The 19,393-nt window shown below is 37.8% G+C and overlaps 1 long non-coding RNA gene across 1 annotated transcript; it reads left to right on the top strand.

Moving 5' to 3' along the window:
* The first annotated feature begins 11,764 nt into the window (after nucleotides 1-11,764).
* LOC141608894 (uncharacterized) lies at nucleotides 11,765-12,204 on the top strand. Its single transcript, XR_012527046.1, has 3 exons — nucleotides 11,765-11,807; nucleotides 11,897-12,076; nucleotides 12,171-12,204. It is a non-coding gene; the product is annotated as an uncharacterized LOC141608894 (long non-coding RNA).
* Nucleotides 12,205-19,393: the final 7,189 nt, after the last annotated feature.

Below are 19,393 nucleotides of genomic sequence, written 5' to 3'. Positions count from 1 at the left end.
AGGATGGCGTGACAGGGGAGCAGGTCGGGGTAGTGGTCGAGGAGGTCGTGGAGGTTATAATAACGTGCAAGGCAGGGGTAGCTCTGCGAATGCGGCACAAAACACGGCCAATGATACAGTTGTCGAGTCCAAGGAGAACTATGTGACGGTACCAAAGGAGCAATGGGAAGCGTATGTGAATCAAAATAAAGCTTCAACTTCGAATGTGCGGATGAATGGTAAGACGGACAATTATAATTTTTGGTTACTCGATTCCGGAGCGACCCATCATATGACGGGATGTTTTGATAATTTACATAATGTTCAAAGCATTGAACCGTGTACCGTGAGCCTTCCCAACGGAAAATATGCTACGACATCGAAGGAAGGCTGCGTTAATTTAGGAGGGAATTTAATTTTGCAAAAAGTTTTGTTTGTCCCGGATTTTAAGTGTAACCTTGTTTCCGTTTACGAGTTGATTGTTGAACTTAATTGTGAAGTAAATTTCATTGATAAAACTTGTGTTATACAGGACCGCGCAACGAAGAGGACGATTGGTACGGGTGATCAAAAGGGAAAGCTATACCTGTTGGATGGGGGCACGAGTCACACGGTTATGGCAGCTGAGAAAGGTGACGGTCAAGCTGATATTTGGCATCGTAGACTTGGGCATCCTTCAAGTCGGGTAGTTAGTTATTTGCCTTTCGTTGATAATAAGAATGAAAAACATAGCAATTCTACTCTTTGCGATATTTGTTTAAAAGCAAAACAAACACGAGAAAAATTCATTATTAGTCGAAATAAAGCCAAGGATATTTTTGAATTGGTACATTGTGATTTATGGGGTGATTATCGTACTCCTTTATCTTGTGGGAGTTTTTATTTCCTTACTATAGTCGATGATTTTTCCCGTGCTGTTTGGGTTTACTTAATTAAAATGAAAAGTGAAGTGTCTCAATTATTACGAAATTTCATTGCAATGGCAAAACGTCAATTCCATAAAGATGTCAAGGTGGTGCGTACTGATAATGGTACGGAGTTCACTTGTTTGAAGTCGTATTTTTCGTCTCTTGGGATCATACACCAGACATCGTGTGTAGGTACCTCACAGCAGAATGGTAGGGTAGAAAGAAAGCACCGTCACATTCTTAATGTGGCACGAGCCCTGCGTTTCCAAGCACATTTACCAATTGAATTTTGGGGAGAGTGCATCTTAGCTGCTGGGTACCTAATTAATCGTACTCCGTCTGTTCTTTTGGAAGGGAAAACTCCATATGAGGCATTATTCGGTAAACCGCCAGAGTATGGTAACTTGCGAGTTTTCGGTTGTTTGTGCTATGCTCGACACCCACGTAAGGATGGCGATAAGTTCGCACCGCGTAGTAGGCGTTGTGTTTTTGTTGGTTACCCTTTCGGTAAGAAGGGTTGGGAAGTCTATGATTTAGAGTCAAGGGAGTTTTTTGTCTCTCGCGATGTCGTTTTTGATGAGTTCAATTTTCCCATGACTGTCGATGGGTCGAGTAGTACCAAGTATATTGGTGATACTAATGCTTCTGATGGCGAGGCTACTTTTATTTTGGATGATGTTGGTGTCATGGACACTGTCGACCAACAACCTGGTGAAGTTGTTGAGGAGCGTGCGGTCGAGGAGGTGTCGACAGGTACGGAAACAGTTGTTGAACAGCCTACTGTCGAACCTGATTTAGGAAGAGGAAAGCGTCCCCATGTGCCGTGGTCCAAGTATAGCCGTGATGAATATGTGTCGAGTGGTGCTCGCGTCCTTCATCCCGTCCCAAGCAATAGCCTTTCCTCCAGTCATTCACGCCAAACGCCCTCTTCAGGTATGCCTTTCCCATTAGCTCATGTTTTATCTTGTGATAAATTTTCTGTGGCACACCGTGCTTTCATTGCTGCAGTCGATGATTTTGTTGAACCGTCTAATTTTCGTGAGGCTATGAAAGATACGAGATGGCAGGAGGCTATGAATCAAGAGATAGAAGCATTGGTACAAAATGGGACGTGGGAAATAGTCGATTTACCCATTGATAAAATGGTTATTGGCAATAAATGGGTATACAAAATAAAATTACGTGTTGATGGTACCGTGGAACGATATAAGGCTCGTCTTGTGATACTTGGCAATCGACAGAAAGAGGGGATTGATTTTTTCGTGACTTTTGCTCCCACTGCAAAAATGGTTACTGTCCGTGTATTTCTCGCCGTTGCTGCTGCTAGAAAGTGGGAATTGCATCAGATGGATGTCCATAATGCATTCCTTCATGGTGAATTGGACGAAGAAGTATACATGAAATTGCCCCTTGGTTATTCCGTTGACATGCCAGGTAAAGTTTGTCGTCTCAAAAAGTCTTTATATGGTCTTCGTCAAGCTTCCCGTTGTTGGTTTGAAAAGCTTTCGGCATCCCTGGTCAGTTACGGCTTTGTGCAAAGCCAATCTGACTATTCTTTATTCGCCTACTTCGCATCTGGCATTGAGATTTACATATTGGTTTATGTCGATGACCTCGTCATTGGAGGTAATAATACGGAAGCAATACATAGCGTAAAGGATTACCTCAGTTCTTGTTTTTATATGAAAGATCTCGGAGCCTTGAAATATTTTTTGGGTCTTGAAGTTGCAAGAAATTCCAGTGGAATTTTCCTCTGTCAAAGGAAATATGCGTTAGACATATTGAGTGAAACAGGATTGCTTGGAAGTAAGCCGGCTAACGTGCCAGTCGAGCAACATCACACGCTAGCCTTGGCTGATGATGCCGTACTTCCGGCTCCGGAGTCTTACCGTCGTCTGGTAGGTCGTCTCATTTATTTGACCAATACACGGCCGGATCTCTCCTACAGTGTTCACATATTATCGTGTTTTATGCATGAACCACGAGAGTCTCATTGGAATGAAGCACTACGCGTTGTCCGTTATTTGAAACGTAGTCCTGGTCAAGGTCTGTTATTTCGTTCCGATTCCTCTCTCGATCTATCAGTATATTGTGATGCAGACTATGCGATTTGTCCTTTGACCCGTCGCTCTTTGACTGCTTATTGTGTATTTCTGGGTCCTAGTCCCGTCTCTTGGAAAACAAAGAAACAGCACACCGTGTCTCTTTCTTCCGCTGAGTCTGAATATCGAGCCATGGCTGCGGCGACTTGTGAAGTTAAATGGTTGCGTGGTATTTTACAATTCCTTCGAGTCCCTACTCATGTACCCGCGGTCTTACATTGCGATAATCAAGCGGCTCTTCATCTTGCGCGTAATCCTGTTTTCCACGAGCGAAGTAAGCATATTGAAATCGACTGTCACTTCGTGCGAAATGCGATCCAAGATGGATTGATTGTCCCAATGTATGTTCACACGTCTAATCAAGTCGCTGACATTCTCACGAAGGCTTTAGGTGTGCGCGAGTTTTTACATTTGCTATCCAAGTTGGGCGTCGTTGATCCCCACGCTCCAACTTGAGGGGGGGGTGTTACGAGATAATATGTTTTGATACGATTTCGATCCTCGTATATTTTATATATCTTTTATTATGGTTAGTTACCATATCTCGTATATTGTGTCGGTAGAAAATATAGGGTTTCGGGTCCATTGTAAACGATATATATGCGTTGTTATGTCTTTGTACGAACACACACGAATACAAGAAAATCTTTTCCCATAACAATTTTTTTCATTGTCTAATTTAACACTTCAGCTTTTATATATAGGAGATTGTGACTTTATTTTTAAAGCATATGCCTACTTCTTACGGAGTACGGGATATATATCTAGACGGGTAGGCCTTTGGCTCTTTCCCGAGTCCGAGCTTAAGTATTTATTTATCACAAATTATAGAATAACATAGGGCGTGAGACGGTTTCTTTTTATAAAAAGTTTGTTTATTTAATATTAACAAATAAATTGTCTTTTTATATAATAAAACCGTTTCACACACACTACTACAAATACAGGCAACCACAACGGCCCTTTAACAACGCTTATTCACGAAAATCATCAAAACACGTTGTAGAATTGATTCCGCGAATTTTACCAAACTTAATTACAACGGTTATGTGTTGTTAACCGTTGTTATTGGTTTTAACAATGGGTCATACTTAAACAACCGTTGTTATTGAGAAAACTAATAACAACGGTTAAAATTTAACCGTTGTTAATGGTTTGGCGCCAAATTAGTGAAAAGTAATCACAACGGTTATATTAGAACCCGTTTCTAATACGTTTTAACAACGGTTGTAGACTCAATAACCGTTGTTATTAATATTATGAAAATCTTAAGAACAACATATTGCTTTATTCTGCTATACGCTACAAATACAAACACAAGCTAATACTGCTACTATATCATCCTCCATTCCTCCCTGATCGTCTCTCTGTCTTCATCTCCGTCACTGTTGTCACGTCTTCTCTCCCTCATCGTGTTTATCAATCAGGTATATATATGTTTCTTAGCAACGCTTATAACTAGATATAGGATTTTTTGGGTTATTATCTAATTTGTTGATAATTTAGCTTAATTGCTTTCCTGAATGTCGTTTATTTGTTTGCCTATTATTGTATTTTCTGAATTAGTTGCCTATTATTACGAATGTAGAATAATGACTCGAACTTAGATGATTGATGCAAATATGAGTGACCGCACCTACAAGGATGGTTTAGCTGAATTTTATGAATTCGTTTCGAACAATTTGAAAGGTTATTCTAGTATTGCATGTCCTTGTGAAAGATGTGGTAATATTAGCTATATGGCTTTTCCGGACGTTAAAATACACCTAGAAAAGTGGAGATTTAGTCGATCCTATACACTTTGGATTTTTCATGGGGAATCATTAGAGGAAGAGAATAACTCGGAAGAAGATGATGTTGAGGTACACGAAAGGCTAAGCGATGATCCCGAGTTTGCCGAGTTTTTTGAGTTGGAAGAGTTGGAAGTAGAGAAGTTGAATGTTGGGTCTATAGATAATGAAGAGAATGATGATGAGTCCATTGCTTTTGAAGATGTAGGTGATGACACTAGTAATTGGGATGACCTTAACAACATGTATGAGAAGTTGTGTGAGTCCGAAGCACCTCTGTATCCTGGTTGTAAGTTCACAAAAATGTCTGCTGTGGTGAAGTTGTATAATATCAAGGGGGCAAATGGGGTGAGTGACACGTGTTTCACTAGTTTTTAGCCTTGATAAAGGAGTTGCTTCCTGATGGTAATGTTCTACCTGTTAAGACATATGAGGCGAAAAAACTAATAAGAGGAGTGGGTATGAAATATGAGAAAATACATGCATGTCCAAATGATTGCATATTGTATCGGAAATTATATCAAAACTTAACCAATTGCCCTAAATGTTTGGAGTGGCGTTATAAGGATAAGGAAGGGATCCGGCTAAGGTGTTGTGGTATTTTCCATTGATACCAAGAGTCATAAGGATTTATGCGAATCCCGATGATGCAAAAATGTTAACTTGGCATGAAACAGGAAGAATAAATGATGGAAAGCTAAGACACCCGACAGATGGTAAGCAATGGAAATCGTTCGACGCTAAGTATCCCGAGTTCGGCAATGAACCTAGAAACTTACGTCTAGCGCTGTCCCATCGATGGAATGAACCCACACGGAAACATGAGTAGCCAACATAGTACTTGGCCAGTAGTGTTGGCTATTTATAACTTACCTCCATATGTGTGCATGAAAAGAAAGTATTTGATGTTGTCGTTGTTAATTCCGGCCCTAAACAACCTGGAAATGATATAGATGTATATTTGGAACCTCTTCTAGATGATTTGCGATTGTTGTGGGATAGTGGGATAGACGTATTTGATGCATATAAGAACGAAACTTTCAATTTGAGAGCGATGTTATTGTGTACAATAACCGACTATCCGGCTTATGGCGACCTTTCGGGCACACAGTTCATGGGAAAGAGGCTTGTCCATTGTGTGGGGAGGATATCGAGTCCGAATACTTGAAGTCTTCTCGTAAGTATGTGTATATGGGAAATAGGAGGTTCTTGTATCATGAGCATTGTTATCGCAAGATGCAGAAAGCATTCAATGGAAGACAAGAACTTCGTCAACCTCCTAGAATTTTGAGTGGGCATGAAGTTTATCGGAAAGTAAAGCATATTGAGATAGATTATGGGAAGAAGAGCGACTCTAAATTGTCTACTCGTGGGTATAAGAAAAGATCCATATTTTTTGATAAACTTCCATATTGGCTGACTGGAGGTCGGCATTGCCTCGATTTCATGCACATTGAGAAAAATGTCCGTGATAATATTATCAATACCCTTCTGAATGTTCCTGGTAAAACAAAGGATAACGCCGCTGCTAGGGAAGATATGAAAATGATGGGTATTAGGCTAGAGTTGGCACCACAGAAGAGAGGTAATCGTACATTTTTACCGCCAGCACCTTTTACCCTTTCACGGAATGAGAGAAAAGAGTTCTGTGCATGCTTGAATGGAATTAAAGTGCCACATGGTTATTCGTCGAACATCAAAAGCCTAGTGTCGATGCAAGACCTAAAACTCACCTGGTTAAAGTCACATGATTGTCACACTTTGATGCAACAATTACTACCTGTGGCTATTCGTTCCATTTTACCCGAAAAGGTAAGATATGCTATAACTAGATTCTGTCTCTTCTTCAAGTCCATATGCGAGAAAGTCATCGATCCCGATGACGCGGATTCATTGCAGGACCTCGTTGTAACCTCTCTTTGTCGGTTGGAAATGTATTTTCCACCCTCTTTCTTCACTATCATGATTCATCTGACCATTCACTTGGTTAGGGAGATTTTGTACCTTGGGCCCGTGTACTTGAGATACCGGTATCCTTTCGAAAGATTGATGAAAGTCTACAAGGACTATACATCTAATCGGTATCGTCCAGAAGGTTGTATTGCTGAACGCGCTATTTTAGACGAAGCTCTTTCATATTGTTACGCTCATCTCTCCCCGAAGGAGTTGATTGGCGTTCCTAAGAATCGTCATAGTGACTGGATGACCGGAAAAGGTATTAGGGGCCGGGTTGAAAAAATTGTGACACGTGAAATGTTGCATTTAGCACACATGTATGTGCTAAACAACGAAGATGAGGTGCAACCTTATATTCAATAACACAAAGATGAGCTCAAATACGATCACCAAAACAAGACCGAGAAGTGGATTGCGAACGAGCATACGAAGACGTTTCAAGAGTGGTTTAGGAATATTGTCTTACGATTGTCTTGATCAAACTGGTGATGACATCTCTCCTAGGTTACTACGTCTTGGTTTAGGTCCAAATGCCAGGGTCACCTTTTACAACAGTTTTGCCATTAAAGGATATACTTTTTACACCCGCGAGCAAGATGAGTTGAGCACAATGCAAAATAGTGGTGTGAGTTCTGAATTTAAGGCAATGCACTTTGCTACTTCAAAAGATTAAAAGCCTATTTGGGGAAAATGCCTTTATTATGGTGTTATTCAAGAAATATTGGTACTAGATTACATTGATTTCACAATGCCTTTGTTTCGATGAATCGGGTTGATAACAACATCCATTGTGTCCGAAAGGATAAGATGGGATTTACGTTGGTCAATCCGGGTAAGGTTGGCAATAATAAGGATGATCCTTTCATAATGGCATCCCAAGCTAAACAAGTATTCTATGTCACCGATCCTATGGATAAGAAGTGGTCATTGTCTTGTCTATAAGGAGTAGAAGGAGTAGTCCATCCGATAATGGTGATGATGATCAGGATGTCGTTTTTGAGGGAATGGATCAGTCTACCACTGTATCTTATTTCGACGATGTTGACACTGATCATGAGGACACTGAAAGCATCTATATACGTGATGACAATGGTGAAGGTATTTGGGTTAACGAAGAAACTATGACATCCAAGAAACGTCCCCGATCCTGAGATAGTTCATCAGGACACAGTGATATGGACGACCAACATTTTGAGTCATTTTCAAACCAATAATTTGATGGTTTAATTTATTGGTAAATCAATAATGGTCATTATATTGTTAAATAAAAATTCCCAAATTTGCATGGCATGGTAATTCCTGTAGCTTAGATATGCGGTATGCATGCATCTTTGGTGTTGTCTTATTTTCTTGATCTTATTATTAAATCTGGATGTTGGTGTTGAAATTGCTGAATAATGTTGCAGTATATGTGTTACAGGTTTGGACTGTATTGGAATTACAGTAATTTTTAAAAAAAAAAAAGGTTCAACAATAACAACGGTTATATTTAAATTACCCGTTGTTAATACTTTCAACAACGGGTGTAGTACCTCTACCCGTTGTCAATGATTTTTTTGACATATTTCATTTTGGCGCAAATTTGGTGAAAATATATTACAACGGGTATATTTTAACCGTTGTAATAAACTTTTGACAACGGTTGACTTTTATTGACCCGTTGTTATTAACATATAACAACGGTTCGGCTTTGAGCACCCGTTGTCAAAAGTTTGTCTTAATAAAAAACTAATTTAGAAACCCATACAGCATGCCATACACAAACACACACAACATTATTAGTTCAACCGTTGGTATCCTGAGTTAATTCTTTCTCTTCCTCGCTTTCTACATTCTCGTTGCCGGCCGTCGCCTAATTTCCGACGCCCAGATTTCGTTGCCTTCCCTTATCATCCTGCTCGTTCTCTTTATCATCATCATCATCAGGTATGTTCACTTTAATTTTGTGTTTCGTCATTAGGGTTTTAAGACGATCATCTTGTTTCTTTTTCATGCATCTGTTTGTTTTTCGTCTTCTTTGTTATCTTTATCATCCCGCATCATCTACTTCACTCCTCTTATTAGGGTTTAGGATTTTAGAAGCTCAATCTGTTGTTTTAAATTTTCATTCCTATTAGGGTTTAGGGTTTTAGGTAATACTCTGCATGTACGTTGTTAAGTCAAAAGAATAATAAGCCTGGTGATAATAAGCCTGGTGAGAGGGGTGCTATGAAGTGCCAGAAAGTCCTTGCAGCTATAGCCGCTAAACAGCCGTTCAAAATAACATGGAGTGAGATGGGTTTCCCTACTGGTCCAAATGCGGGTCTTTTCTCCAGTTGGATTGGTACTTGCACAAGACAGTTTGTACCTATCCATTTAGATGATTTTAGAAGTTTGAATCCAAAATTGGCGGAGTTATACTTGGCTCGTGTAAAGGAAGGCTTTATTATACCCGATGAAAGCCATGATCCGTATTTAATGCATAAGGCAGCGGATGTCCACAGGCAGTGGAGGTGCGACGTTGCTAGGGATTGGTTGTATGTAGACAAGGCAACGGGGGAGATGCGTAAGAGCCCACCGGAAAACAAGTGTCCCACCATCAAGCAGGAACAATGGGATCTTTTCAAAAAGATGAACTACGAGAAGTTTGAGGTTAAATATCCTCGCCTTTTAACGATTTACCTATCATTTTTTTAATTAATGAGTCCTTTATATAATCTTTTTATTATCTCATCTACTTGCGCTTTTATATAATTATTTGAAGGCCGTTAGCGGAAGAAATCGTGCTAACATTTCATGCAAGAAGGGGAAATGGTATGGTTCTCGAGGCGGATTCTGAGAAAGATAGAAGAGAACCTCGTAAGTAGCATGCATTATTCCCCCGTGAGACTTTATTTTTTAATCACACTTGGACTTGCATTGATACACATTTACGTGTATAAATGTTACCATGTTAATGTGTAGGTGGCAAAGGGAGTGAAAGAGGTGGATCGGCATGTAACTTATAAAGAAGGGCACACGCCTAAAGGATCCCGGTCGTCGCGTGACAAATATGATGAGGAAGTTTTGGCCAACATAGTAAGCATTATTTTATTAAGACGAGTTCATTACTAACTTTATTATTTTAGTCACAAATATAATTTGAATTTTATTTAATATATTATAGGACAACGTATTGAAAGAGGTAGAAGAAGGGAAATTCACTCCCAGTGGTCGTAATGACGTTCTTGCTAGAGCGATCGGCCGACCCGAACATCCAGGTCGTTTGAGGGGCGTCCCGTTACGGGTTGGAGTAACGAAATATTATGGGAAAACGCCGAGATAAAGAAGAAAAGGAAGACTAAGTCCGAGAAGGCCGACATGGTAACATTTATTCTATTATTTTCATTTAAGTTCAATTCACATGTTATTGTTGGGATAAAAATTGTTGACACATTACATTCTTGGCAAGCGACTTGATTAATGGCATCCGTACTACTAAAGTGAATCTTTGGAGGTAAACTTTCCGAAGAAGAAGTGAAGATGATGGAGGATGTCATTTCTAAAGGGGGTAATAATAAGGTACAACAGATTGGTCAAGAGGCCGCTACTACCTTGGCAATACATGAGAAGGAAGTATCGGTCAACGAGATTCAGAAAGATCAGGTACCTAATAATGCTTCTGAAGTTGTAACAACTAAAGCCGATCAGGTACTTAATACTTCCTTATTTTTTTTTTTTTTTTGGGTAAGATCGGGGGTGTGTTCTTTGCCGGCTCTAATGCTATAACTTCCGACATGGTGCCATTGGTTAATTTTATTAGGTAAATAATGGGTCCGAAAAGGAGATGCAACTTGAGAAGACGGCTGATGGAAAACAGCATACATCCCCTTCAAGTCAGTTCCCTGTTTTCAGTAAGGTATGCATGAAGTGTTTAATTAGTTAAATTTATATGAATGCTGAAGTTTGTGCAAAAATCGGCCTCAGACAGAAAGCGTTTTTGCAAAATCTTTTGAATGCTGAAGCGTTTTTGCAAAGATATAATAATGTATGTGTATATTCTTCAGGCCATAAACAAGAGGCCAGTTATTCTTTCGACCCTAATAGAACCGAAAAGCCACATGTGCGTGTTGGCTGGGGTCTCGTAGAAATGCACACCAAATCTGCAGCGAGCGTGAAAGCGTAGTTCATGGCGAAAAACTTTTGCGAATCATACCAAAGTAGAGATAACTACAGTCTTACCAGGCCATGAAAACTTGCAATCGCTTCTGTCCCGATTCGTGACGACATTACCATTCGGGAGATGCGCTTGGAAGTTTCATCCAATGGCCTGAAACTCACATCTACTTGGCGAAGATATCTCGCCTCAAGAAAGCGGAAATTGGGGTTAGAAGAAATACCTTTATATATATGTTACATTTTTAATTGTTGAATGTTTTTATATGTTAAATTTATATGTTATTTTTTTTTGTAGGGAACAAAAACGCCGGCTTTGGCGGATAAGCCTAAGTCCACAGACATGCCAACGACCTCGTCGAGACAACAACTTGATGAGGTATTTAATTAACTTCTCCATTTTTTTAAAAACCTCGCTCCCTTTATTTATATTTTGTCTGTATTTATAAAAAGTATGGTAATTTTGTGTAGGGGACAAAAAAGACTGATAAGCCTAAGTCCTCAGTCTTACCTACTACTACTACCTCATCATTGAAAGAGCAGGTTGACGAGATATTTAATTAAGTACGCTTTTATTTTTATTACTCCAACTAGGATATGTTACCTTTGGATTTTTTATTATTTTAATTATCTACTACATGTGTAGGCTGGTGGTAGTAGCACAAAATCAAAGACTCATTCTTTCCGGACACGAAAGTTAGGAGTTTAAACTCCACACAATATAAAGGGAAGGATTACATGCAAAAAGTAAGAACGGTGACGATGATGAGACTGCATGAGGAGGTCGACCATCGCATAGCCACCGAGCAACCGATAGTTATTCCGCTCGAGGAGGATATTCTAGGGTGAGCGCCAAGCGCTTATATCATGGGATCATCGCTAGCCGTATGGGGTGGCCTAGACCAGATTGATATAGCACACATATTTGTTTGGATGAAGTAAGTTTCTTAATAAATAATTTCATAGTCTAATATTCTGACTACTAGATAGTGTTTTAAATACCGGAATTAATACCGTAATAATGTAGGATATTGAAATTGAGAGTGATCCCCGAGAAGAATATTCCATCTGATCAATACGGATTCATGTGCCCCTATGTTTTATCTTTATTTATTCCGGATTTCTCGTTCGAACAACGGGTAGATTATATTGCTCAGCAATTGGCGACAACCAAGAAGCTGATTTTTGGCGCTTATAATGAAAAAGGGTAATAAACAAATTAATATTACGTTTCCCCCTACAATTGCATTTTCATAACTAATATATGTACTTATTAATAATGATGATATCTCTTGATGTAGGACTCATTGGGTGCTAGCAGCCATCATGCCGACAAAGAATAAAGTTTTCTGGTTGGACTCTTTACATCATCAACCAAGCGAGACTTTTAAGCGCTTGATTAATATGTAAGTTTATAATACTGATTTATTTATAATAACATTAAGTTTCAATTTTTATTTATAGAAAAAAGCTCATTTTTGCCCTAAAAAAATGAGTTTCTGCCTCCTTTTTTATTTTTAAAAAAAAAGGGCCTTTGAGAAGAAAAGAGCAAACGAGCAGGATCAACCCACGAAAGATTCTGATGTTGGCCCTGATTTTATTACGATAACAGGGGTACGTGCTCAAATACAATAACATTAAGTGCAAAATCTGTGTTTAATACTAATTCAATACCTAAAGTTCAAGATTCTGATGTGAGTCTTCTCTCGTCTGTTTGTTTTTATGTAATAATAGGCCCCTCGCCAGCCAGATAGCATACAATGTGGATACTACGCTTGTCGGTTCATGTTGGAGATTATTAGGCGAAGATATATCATTATTCCAGAAAAGGTTAGTAATTTAATAATGTGTTTATTACTTTTTTTAAATTAGAGCTATAATGTTGTCTTGCTTGCTACTATATATACCATGATGTTGCTAATGTTGTCTTAGCTTGCTTGCTGCTATATATACCATAATGTCTTCTCTTTGTTTTTTCCGCAGTATGCAATCAACCCATCACAACAGATTCAGCAGTACTCAAGTATAGATATAGACGAGGTAAGAGACATGTGGGGCAACTACGTCTTAGAAAATAGAAATAATGCATGATACTCAGAGTTTAGATCAACTTATTAGTAAATTTTTTGTTGAAGTTAGGGAATGATTAGTTCATGTAAATTCAACTCCTTGTAAGTATATATATATATATATATATATATATATATATATATATATATATATATATATATATATATATATATATGATGATCTTCTTTGTTGTGGTTGAATTGAATCTATTGAGTTCGATGAACCCATTTGTGATTTATCTTTAGTCTTTGGTATATGGTTCTTTGATATATGCAGGTTTTTGAATGGCATGAAACAAATTTAATTTTTCAAAACATTAGGAATTCGTAATAAAAACGGTTACTAAAAAAAAACCGTTGTGAATACTTTTCACAACGGTTAATAAAAAAATACCGTTGTGAATGACTTTCACAAATACCCGCGCATAATATTCAACAACAGGTTTTAAACGAAGAACCGTTGTTAAAAGTCTTCACAATTTTGAAGGTAAAGTTACAACAACTGTGGCTTCAACTAAGAACCGTTGTTACTAATAATTTCAACAACGGGTATGTAGCATAAACCCGTTGTCAAAAGACTTCACAATTTTGGAGGGAAAGTTACAACAACGGTTATACATACGACAACCGTTGTTATATTATTCCCTCCAAAATTTTGAAACACTTTCCACAACGGAGAACACCCAACAACAACGGCTTTTAACCGTGGTGAATACTTTAGACAACGGTTTCACTAAATAAGCAAACTGTTGTAAATACCTTCTACAACGGCCGCTTTAACAACGTCCGCTTTTTGTTTTTACAACGGTTTTTACCCGTTGTTATAGGCTGTATCTGTAGTAGTGACAATAATAATTGTTTAGTTATTGGGAAATGCTATATACAACCCAATGGGTTGTATTTAAGCATTTAATATCCTTCTAAATTTGGTATTAATTTAGAAATTAGAGAATAAATTACACATGAATCAATACAATTAATGCATATATTAAATGTTTATTTCCCTTTTTAGTTTCTTAAATCATAACTCTTAATTATTTGCATATTGTCCTCCTCCACTTTGTGTATTCATTATGTTGGCCACATCATAGATTTTTGTTAATAAATTTTCAAAGGATTATTGTTAATTGTCTTCAGTGATTTCTTACTCGGACTTTTGTTTGGGTTCGAATGAGCACATTATATTGCGGGTTAGAATCGAACTCTTAACTTCATATTTATCTAGGTATTGTATTAGTACACTCAACTCACCTTTATTTGCTTCGTTGTTCTTGTTTATCTATGCTAGTTGATAATTTTCTCGGTGTCGTCGTATTTGAGATAATACAAACACCAACAACAAACTTAATTGAGATAATACATTCTAATTTAAATACAAGGCAAAAACCAGACCTTGAAATTAAATTGTATCAGAAACTCGAAAATAATCCCTGTATAATGATGAAGATTCAATGATGTATGTGAAACAGAGAACGATGAAGGGAAACAATTCTAACACTACCAACGAACCAATAATATAGGCATGTCCCCTTTACACATTTTTATAGTGTATATACAAACATGATTGTCACCAAATACGTTTGCTAGTATTAACTTTCATTACTTTGTCCGGTTGGTCTGTTTTTGATCATATGTGTCGCTGTGTCGGATATTACATTGAGTAAGAATTATTTATAGCGGTTGGTAGCTGGCGTTTCTGAAATTGATGAAATTGTGTGGTAAAGGCACCTAAATTTAAATAAAGAGAATAGTTTATAAAACGTGTTATATAACAACCACTGCATAACCTAAATGACAAGGTCAAATAAACGGAATGAACAAATATTTGCGTATGCATACGACAATACCAATAAACTGGATGGGGAAAACCTTGGCGTTCAAATACCCAATAATTGTATTATTAATCAAAACTAAACTCAAGACAATGATATATTTATAACAAACACATTCCAACTTCCAAGTGACATACTATGTATTATACAAAGATTCTATACATCCCAAGAACATGTAAGCTTTCCTTAGATGATAACCTCGGCAATGGACGACCAAAACATGTAACGTCGAATGTTGCATAGTGAACCTTTGTCTTGTTAAAAGGAAACTTATGGTTTCTGGAATAATAATACACATAAAAAAGAAACAACAATTATAATTTCATGGATTCTAACCATTCAATAAACTTAGGGGGCGTTTGGTTGGGGGGAATAAGGAAAGGGAAAGAGAATAAAAATGGTTAATTCCTTTTGTTGTTGTTTGTTTGACACAAAGAAAGGGTAACCCATACCCCCCCTTACCCCCAAAACCATTCTCATCCTTACCCCTCCCCCCCTTGGGTAAGCCCATAACCCCATAATCCCTTCTTCCTTCTACTCCCTATTTCCACCACTCCCACCAACACCCGCCACACCCTCTCACACCATCAACCACTGCCACCTACACCCTTCACCCACCACACCAACACAACCACCACCAGGGACGCCGACACAACCATCACCAGTGACGTCGCCTATCCACGCTACCCCATATCCTCAACCACTAAACACCACACCAACACCTTCAGTAACTCTCCCACCCCCACCAACCACCACCAATACCTTCCTCGGCCACACCACTGCAACCGCCCGACGCCGGCCACACCAGATTTGGTGTTTTAAGGGGTGGGGGAGGGGTTTTCGAAGGGTTGTGGTGGATTTTTTAGAATGAATAAGGTGTTTGGGGTCGGGATTGTGGTGTTTGTTAAGGGGGTGAGGCGCGGTGATTAGGTTCGTCGTGGGGTACCGTGAAGAAGATCGTCGGCGCCGCTACTTGTGGTGGTGTCGGTGTAGATAATGGTGGTAGGTGGTGGGTAATGGTGGTGGAGATGGTGGATGTTGGCTTTTAATTCCCTTTTCCTCTAATTGTCAACCAAACACCCAAGTATAATATGGGTGATCCCATTCATTTCCCTCTCTTGCCCTTTCTTGATTTCATTCTTACCCTTTCCCGTACCAAACGCCTCCTTATAGTATAACATGAGGGAAAAAACAAACCACATACTACAATAAAAGTGGATTTCTCTATTATGAGGTGTACCTGCAATTTAAGAAAGTAAAAGTGGATTTTGTAAGATATTTCCATAAATCAAATAAGTATTATATTAATATTTAATTAAGTTATTTTATGGAAATTAAGTTGGTCCATTGTATGGTGGAATTACATATGATTTTGTTTCCACTATTGTCTCCCATAAGTTACCACTCACAATTTAGGAAACTGTCCCGTTGACTCTTTGATGGCAAGAGTCTATATAAGGGGAACATATTTATTCTGATTAGGGTTCACCAAGCCTACCTCATTAAGAAAATACACCATCTAAATTGTGAGGCTGAGGGATTGGAAGCCAAGTCAGATTTGGGGTGTAAGGATTTGGGTTATTCATTAAGACGGATCAATTATTTCACGCAATGGCTGGAGGTAAGTAATCGATCTCTTTTATCGCTTCTGCATTCAGTTTATACATGTTCATTATGTTAGAACATGTTATTTTAGACTATAAAACTTACAGTTGGTATCAGAGCAAATAATCGCCTCTGCCTTGCTTAATTAAAAAAGATTTCATTATCGTATAGAATAGTTCGTGTTCTATAAATTTGGCCTTGGTTTGAGTTTTTGTTTATACGACCTCTGGCTACCCAATATGTATATATTGATTTGATTTTGGATACCTGTTTTGTTGAAGCATGTATATATATTAATTAATCAATCCCATGAAGCCTTAGCTACGTGTTCCATGTATATGAGTACAACAAATTTTGTTGCAAAGTTAAAGTGTGCAACTTTGTCTGGGAATATGTTACTACATAACCTCCGTTTATTGTTTTCATGTGCTTAACTCGCCTATGTCATTCATGGAACATGTGAATATTAACAACTAGATTTTTTGCCCGTGCGTTGCACGGGTTTTAAATTTGTTTTTCCTCTAATTTTATGGACCTTTTCATTTCCTTTTAAGTGATATCTAAAAGTTATGTATCAATTACTCAAAGAAGGTACTTTTTACCGTTTCCCCTTATTTTCGGTGTTTAAAACTCTCATTGTTAGTCCTAACTTTAATTATATTTTAAATCAAATAACTAAGCTACATTTTAGTCCTAACTATAATTAATTTTTAATTTAAATAACTGTGTCCAATGGATTAACACTTGTTCTTTTCCATAAAATTGCAGCCTACATAAAATAAATTATCTTAATCGTTTCAATTTCTATTCACCCATCACCTCCAGAACTTTCCATCGTTACCCTCCTACCGAACCGCGCACCACCACCCATTTACCACAATCGAACACCATAACTTCCAGATGAACCACCACCAATCGCTTCCCCAACCTCAGATCTGTTTACCCATATGATATTCACTCGTACCCGATTTCTATTAATTCTGCATTTATCTTAAACTCAAATTATGACTCATCATCATGAGTGATTGATCTTCACTTGTTATTTGCGGTCTATTTTTTCATCTAATTCTTGGATTGACATCCAAAATCCCAAATCATGAACTTTCAATTCATCTGATGAGGTTGCAGTATATATTCTCTGCCGGATTCGTTGCCTAATAACGACATCAACAACTATGAAACGGTGATGAGATGAAATTGTTGCAATCTACTATTGTTCCTGATTCGCTGGTTTCGTATTATCCCTCAAAGGTCCGAGCTTTCTCATTTTGTTTAGCATTCAATATATATTTTTTTTTTTAATCAGCATATGGCAGGACGAATACCATTTCATGGCAACACTCCCACTGTTTTAAGAGAGACTTAATGATTTTTGTATGCAAATGATGTGGTGGTGTTTGTTGAACTTGGCATTTGTTAGATTGAAGAGGGTAGTACAATTGCCGTGTTCTTGAAACAGTTGTCGAAGTCTGAGTCTCTAAATGAAGTTTCAATGGTGTTGCTGAATCAAACGATCGTGAACATGGTCATGGACAAAGGAAAACATAGTCTTATTAAATTATACATTGATGCATAACGGCCAAATACTATCTAACCTCTTTATGTATATTAATAGTGATATTAATGAAATTATTGAATTTTAGGTAGATTTGAAAACACTTCAGTTCTGTTGCATCTGTTGCATGTATCTGGGGCTCCCGGTGAATGTTGGAGGCATATATATCCTCCGGCCGATTGCTATCCCTATATCGTCTCCTTGTGTAATGATGGTTGTCCTAGTTTTCCAGTCGTTAATGCCGTAGTCTTCGTTGTCAGGCGGTGTGGGACTTAGTTCATTGACGTGTGTAACAGATCTGTTGCAAAGAAAAATTCAAGTTAATATAAATTAACTTATTACTGCTTTGATGCAGGAGCGAAGACCACACTCGGAGAACATACCTTGGTGCCATGTTTGCTTAAAGAAATTGCAGGATATTCTTTTCTAGAGGTAAGTTTAACATTGAAATTAGTTCTTTATATAGTGTATTTAGAATCTTTCTATTTCTCTAGGATTAGGAATTTATGAGTTAAAAATCAATTGGGACAAACGTGGTGGACGTTGAAGATGTAGTATTTGAGTTGTGGTAGAATGGGGAAGGTATTTTATTTGTGTATATTCCATAAGAGAAGATATTTTTTCATATATTTGTGTACATAGGGATAATAATATTTTTTAATAAGATTTTTTAGATTGTATTTTACCTGTGTATATTCCAGAAGAGAAGGAATTCTAAATAGTTTAAAACAAAACTTTATTTATTTTTGCTTTAATCATTACATTGTGGACGTTTGTCTCCCTTCATATTATTAAAATTGGAAGATAATAAAATAGTCAAATGGAATAAAAAGCCATTAAAATCAAGTCAATGGTACACAAGTCTCATGCAGACCTGTCAATTGAACCATTTAGATCAGACTTGGACAAGGTCGTTGTAGTTCGGGTCATTTCTGGTTGGGTTGTCGAGTCCGATTTATGAAGGTTCTCATTTCAATTAAATCATTTGGAGTCACGTACTCACGTTTAGTCTCGATTATTCGGGTCCGGTTTATTGTAGCTGCTTTTACACTTTGACGTTCGGCTTGATCAGTCGCATTGCTTTAGTTTTGTCATAGGCTAATTTGATGACAAACCAACTAATGTTTACGTCTGTCACACTCCATCGAATTATTCGAACATAATACATAGCATATTAAATACTGAAATTCCATTCTAATGATTAACATACATAATCAATTAAATGATGGTGTAGGTAACATGTGTGGAGCTTGCTGAATTTGATGATAGTAGTATTCAATTTTTGTTCACTGCGTGTCGTTCCTTAGAGGGTGAGAATATGTCTAAAACTTTTATGTAATACAACCATTGATTTGCATTGATTGGCAGAGTATGAGGCTCACAAATTCTAACCTGAGACAGTGTCTTAATAATTGCTTATATATTACTCTTCTCGTCTCGGTCGCCTGTTCACCTTTAATATT

Source organism: Silene latifolia, chromosome 10 (genome assembly GCF_048544455.1).
Source record: "Silene latifolia isolate original U9 population chromosome 10, ASM4854445v1, whole genome shotgun sequence".
Classification (NCBI taxonomy): Eukaryota; Viridiplantae; Streptophyta; class Magnoliopsida; order Caryophyllales; family Caryophyllaceae; genus Silene; species Silene latifolia.
Note: the sequence above shows the minus strand (reverse complement) of the source record. Positions and strands in the feature narration are given on the sequence as shown.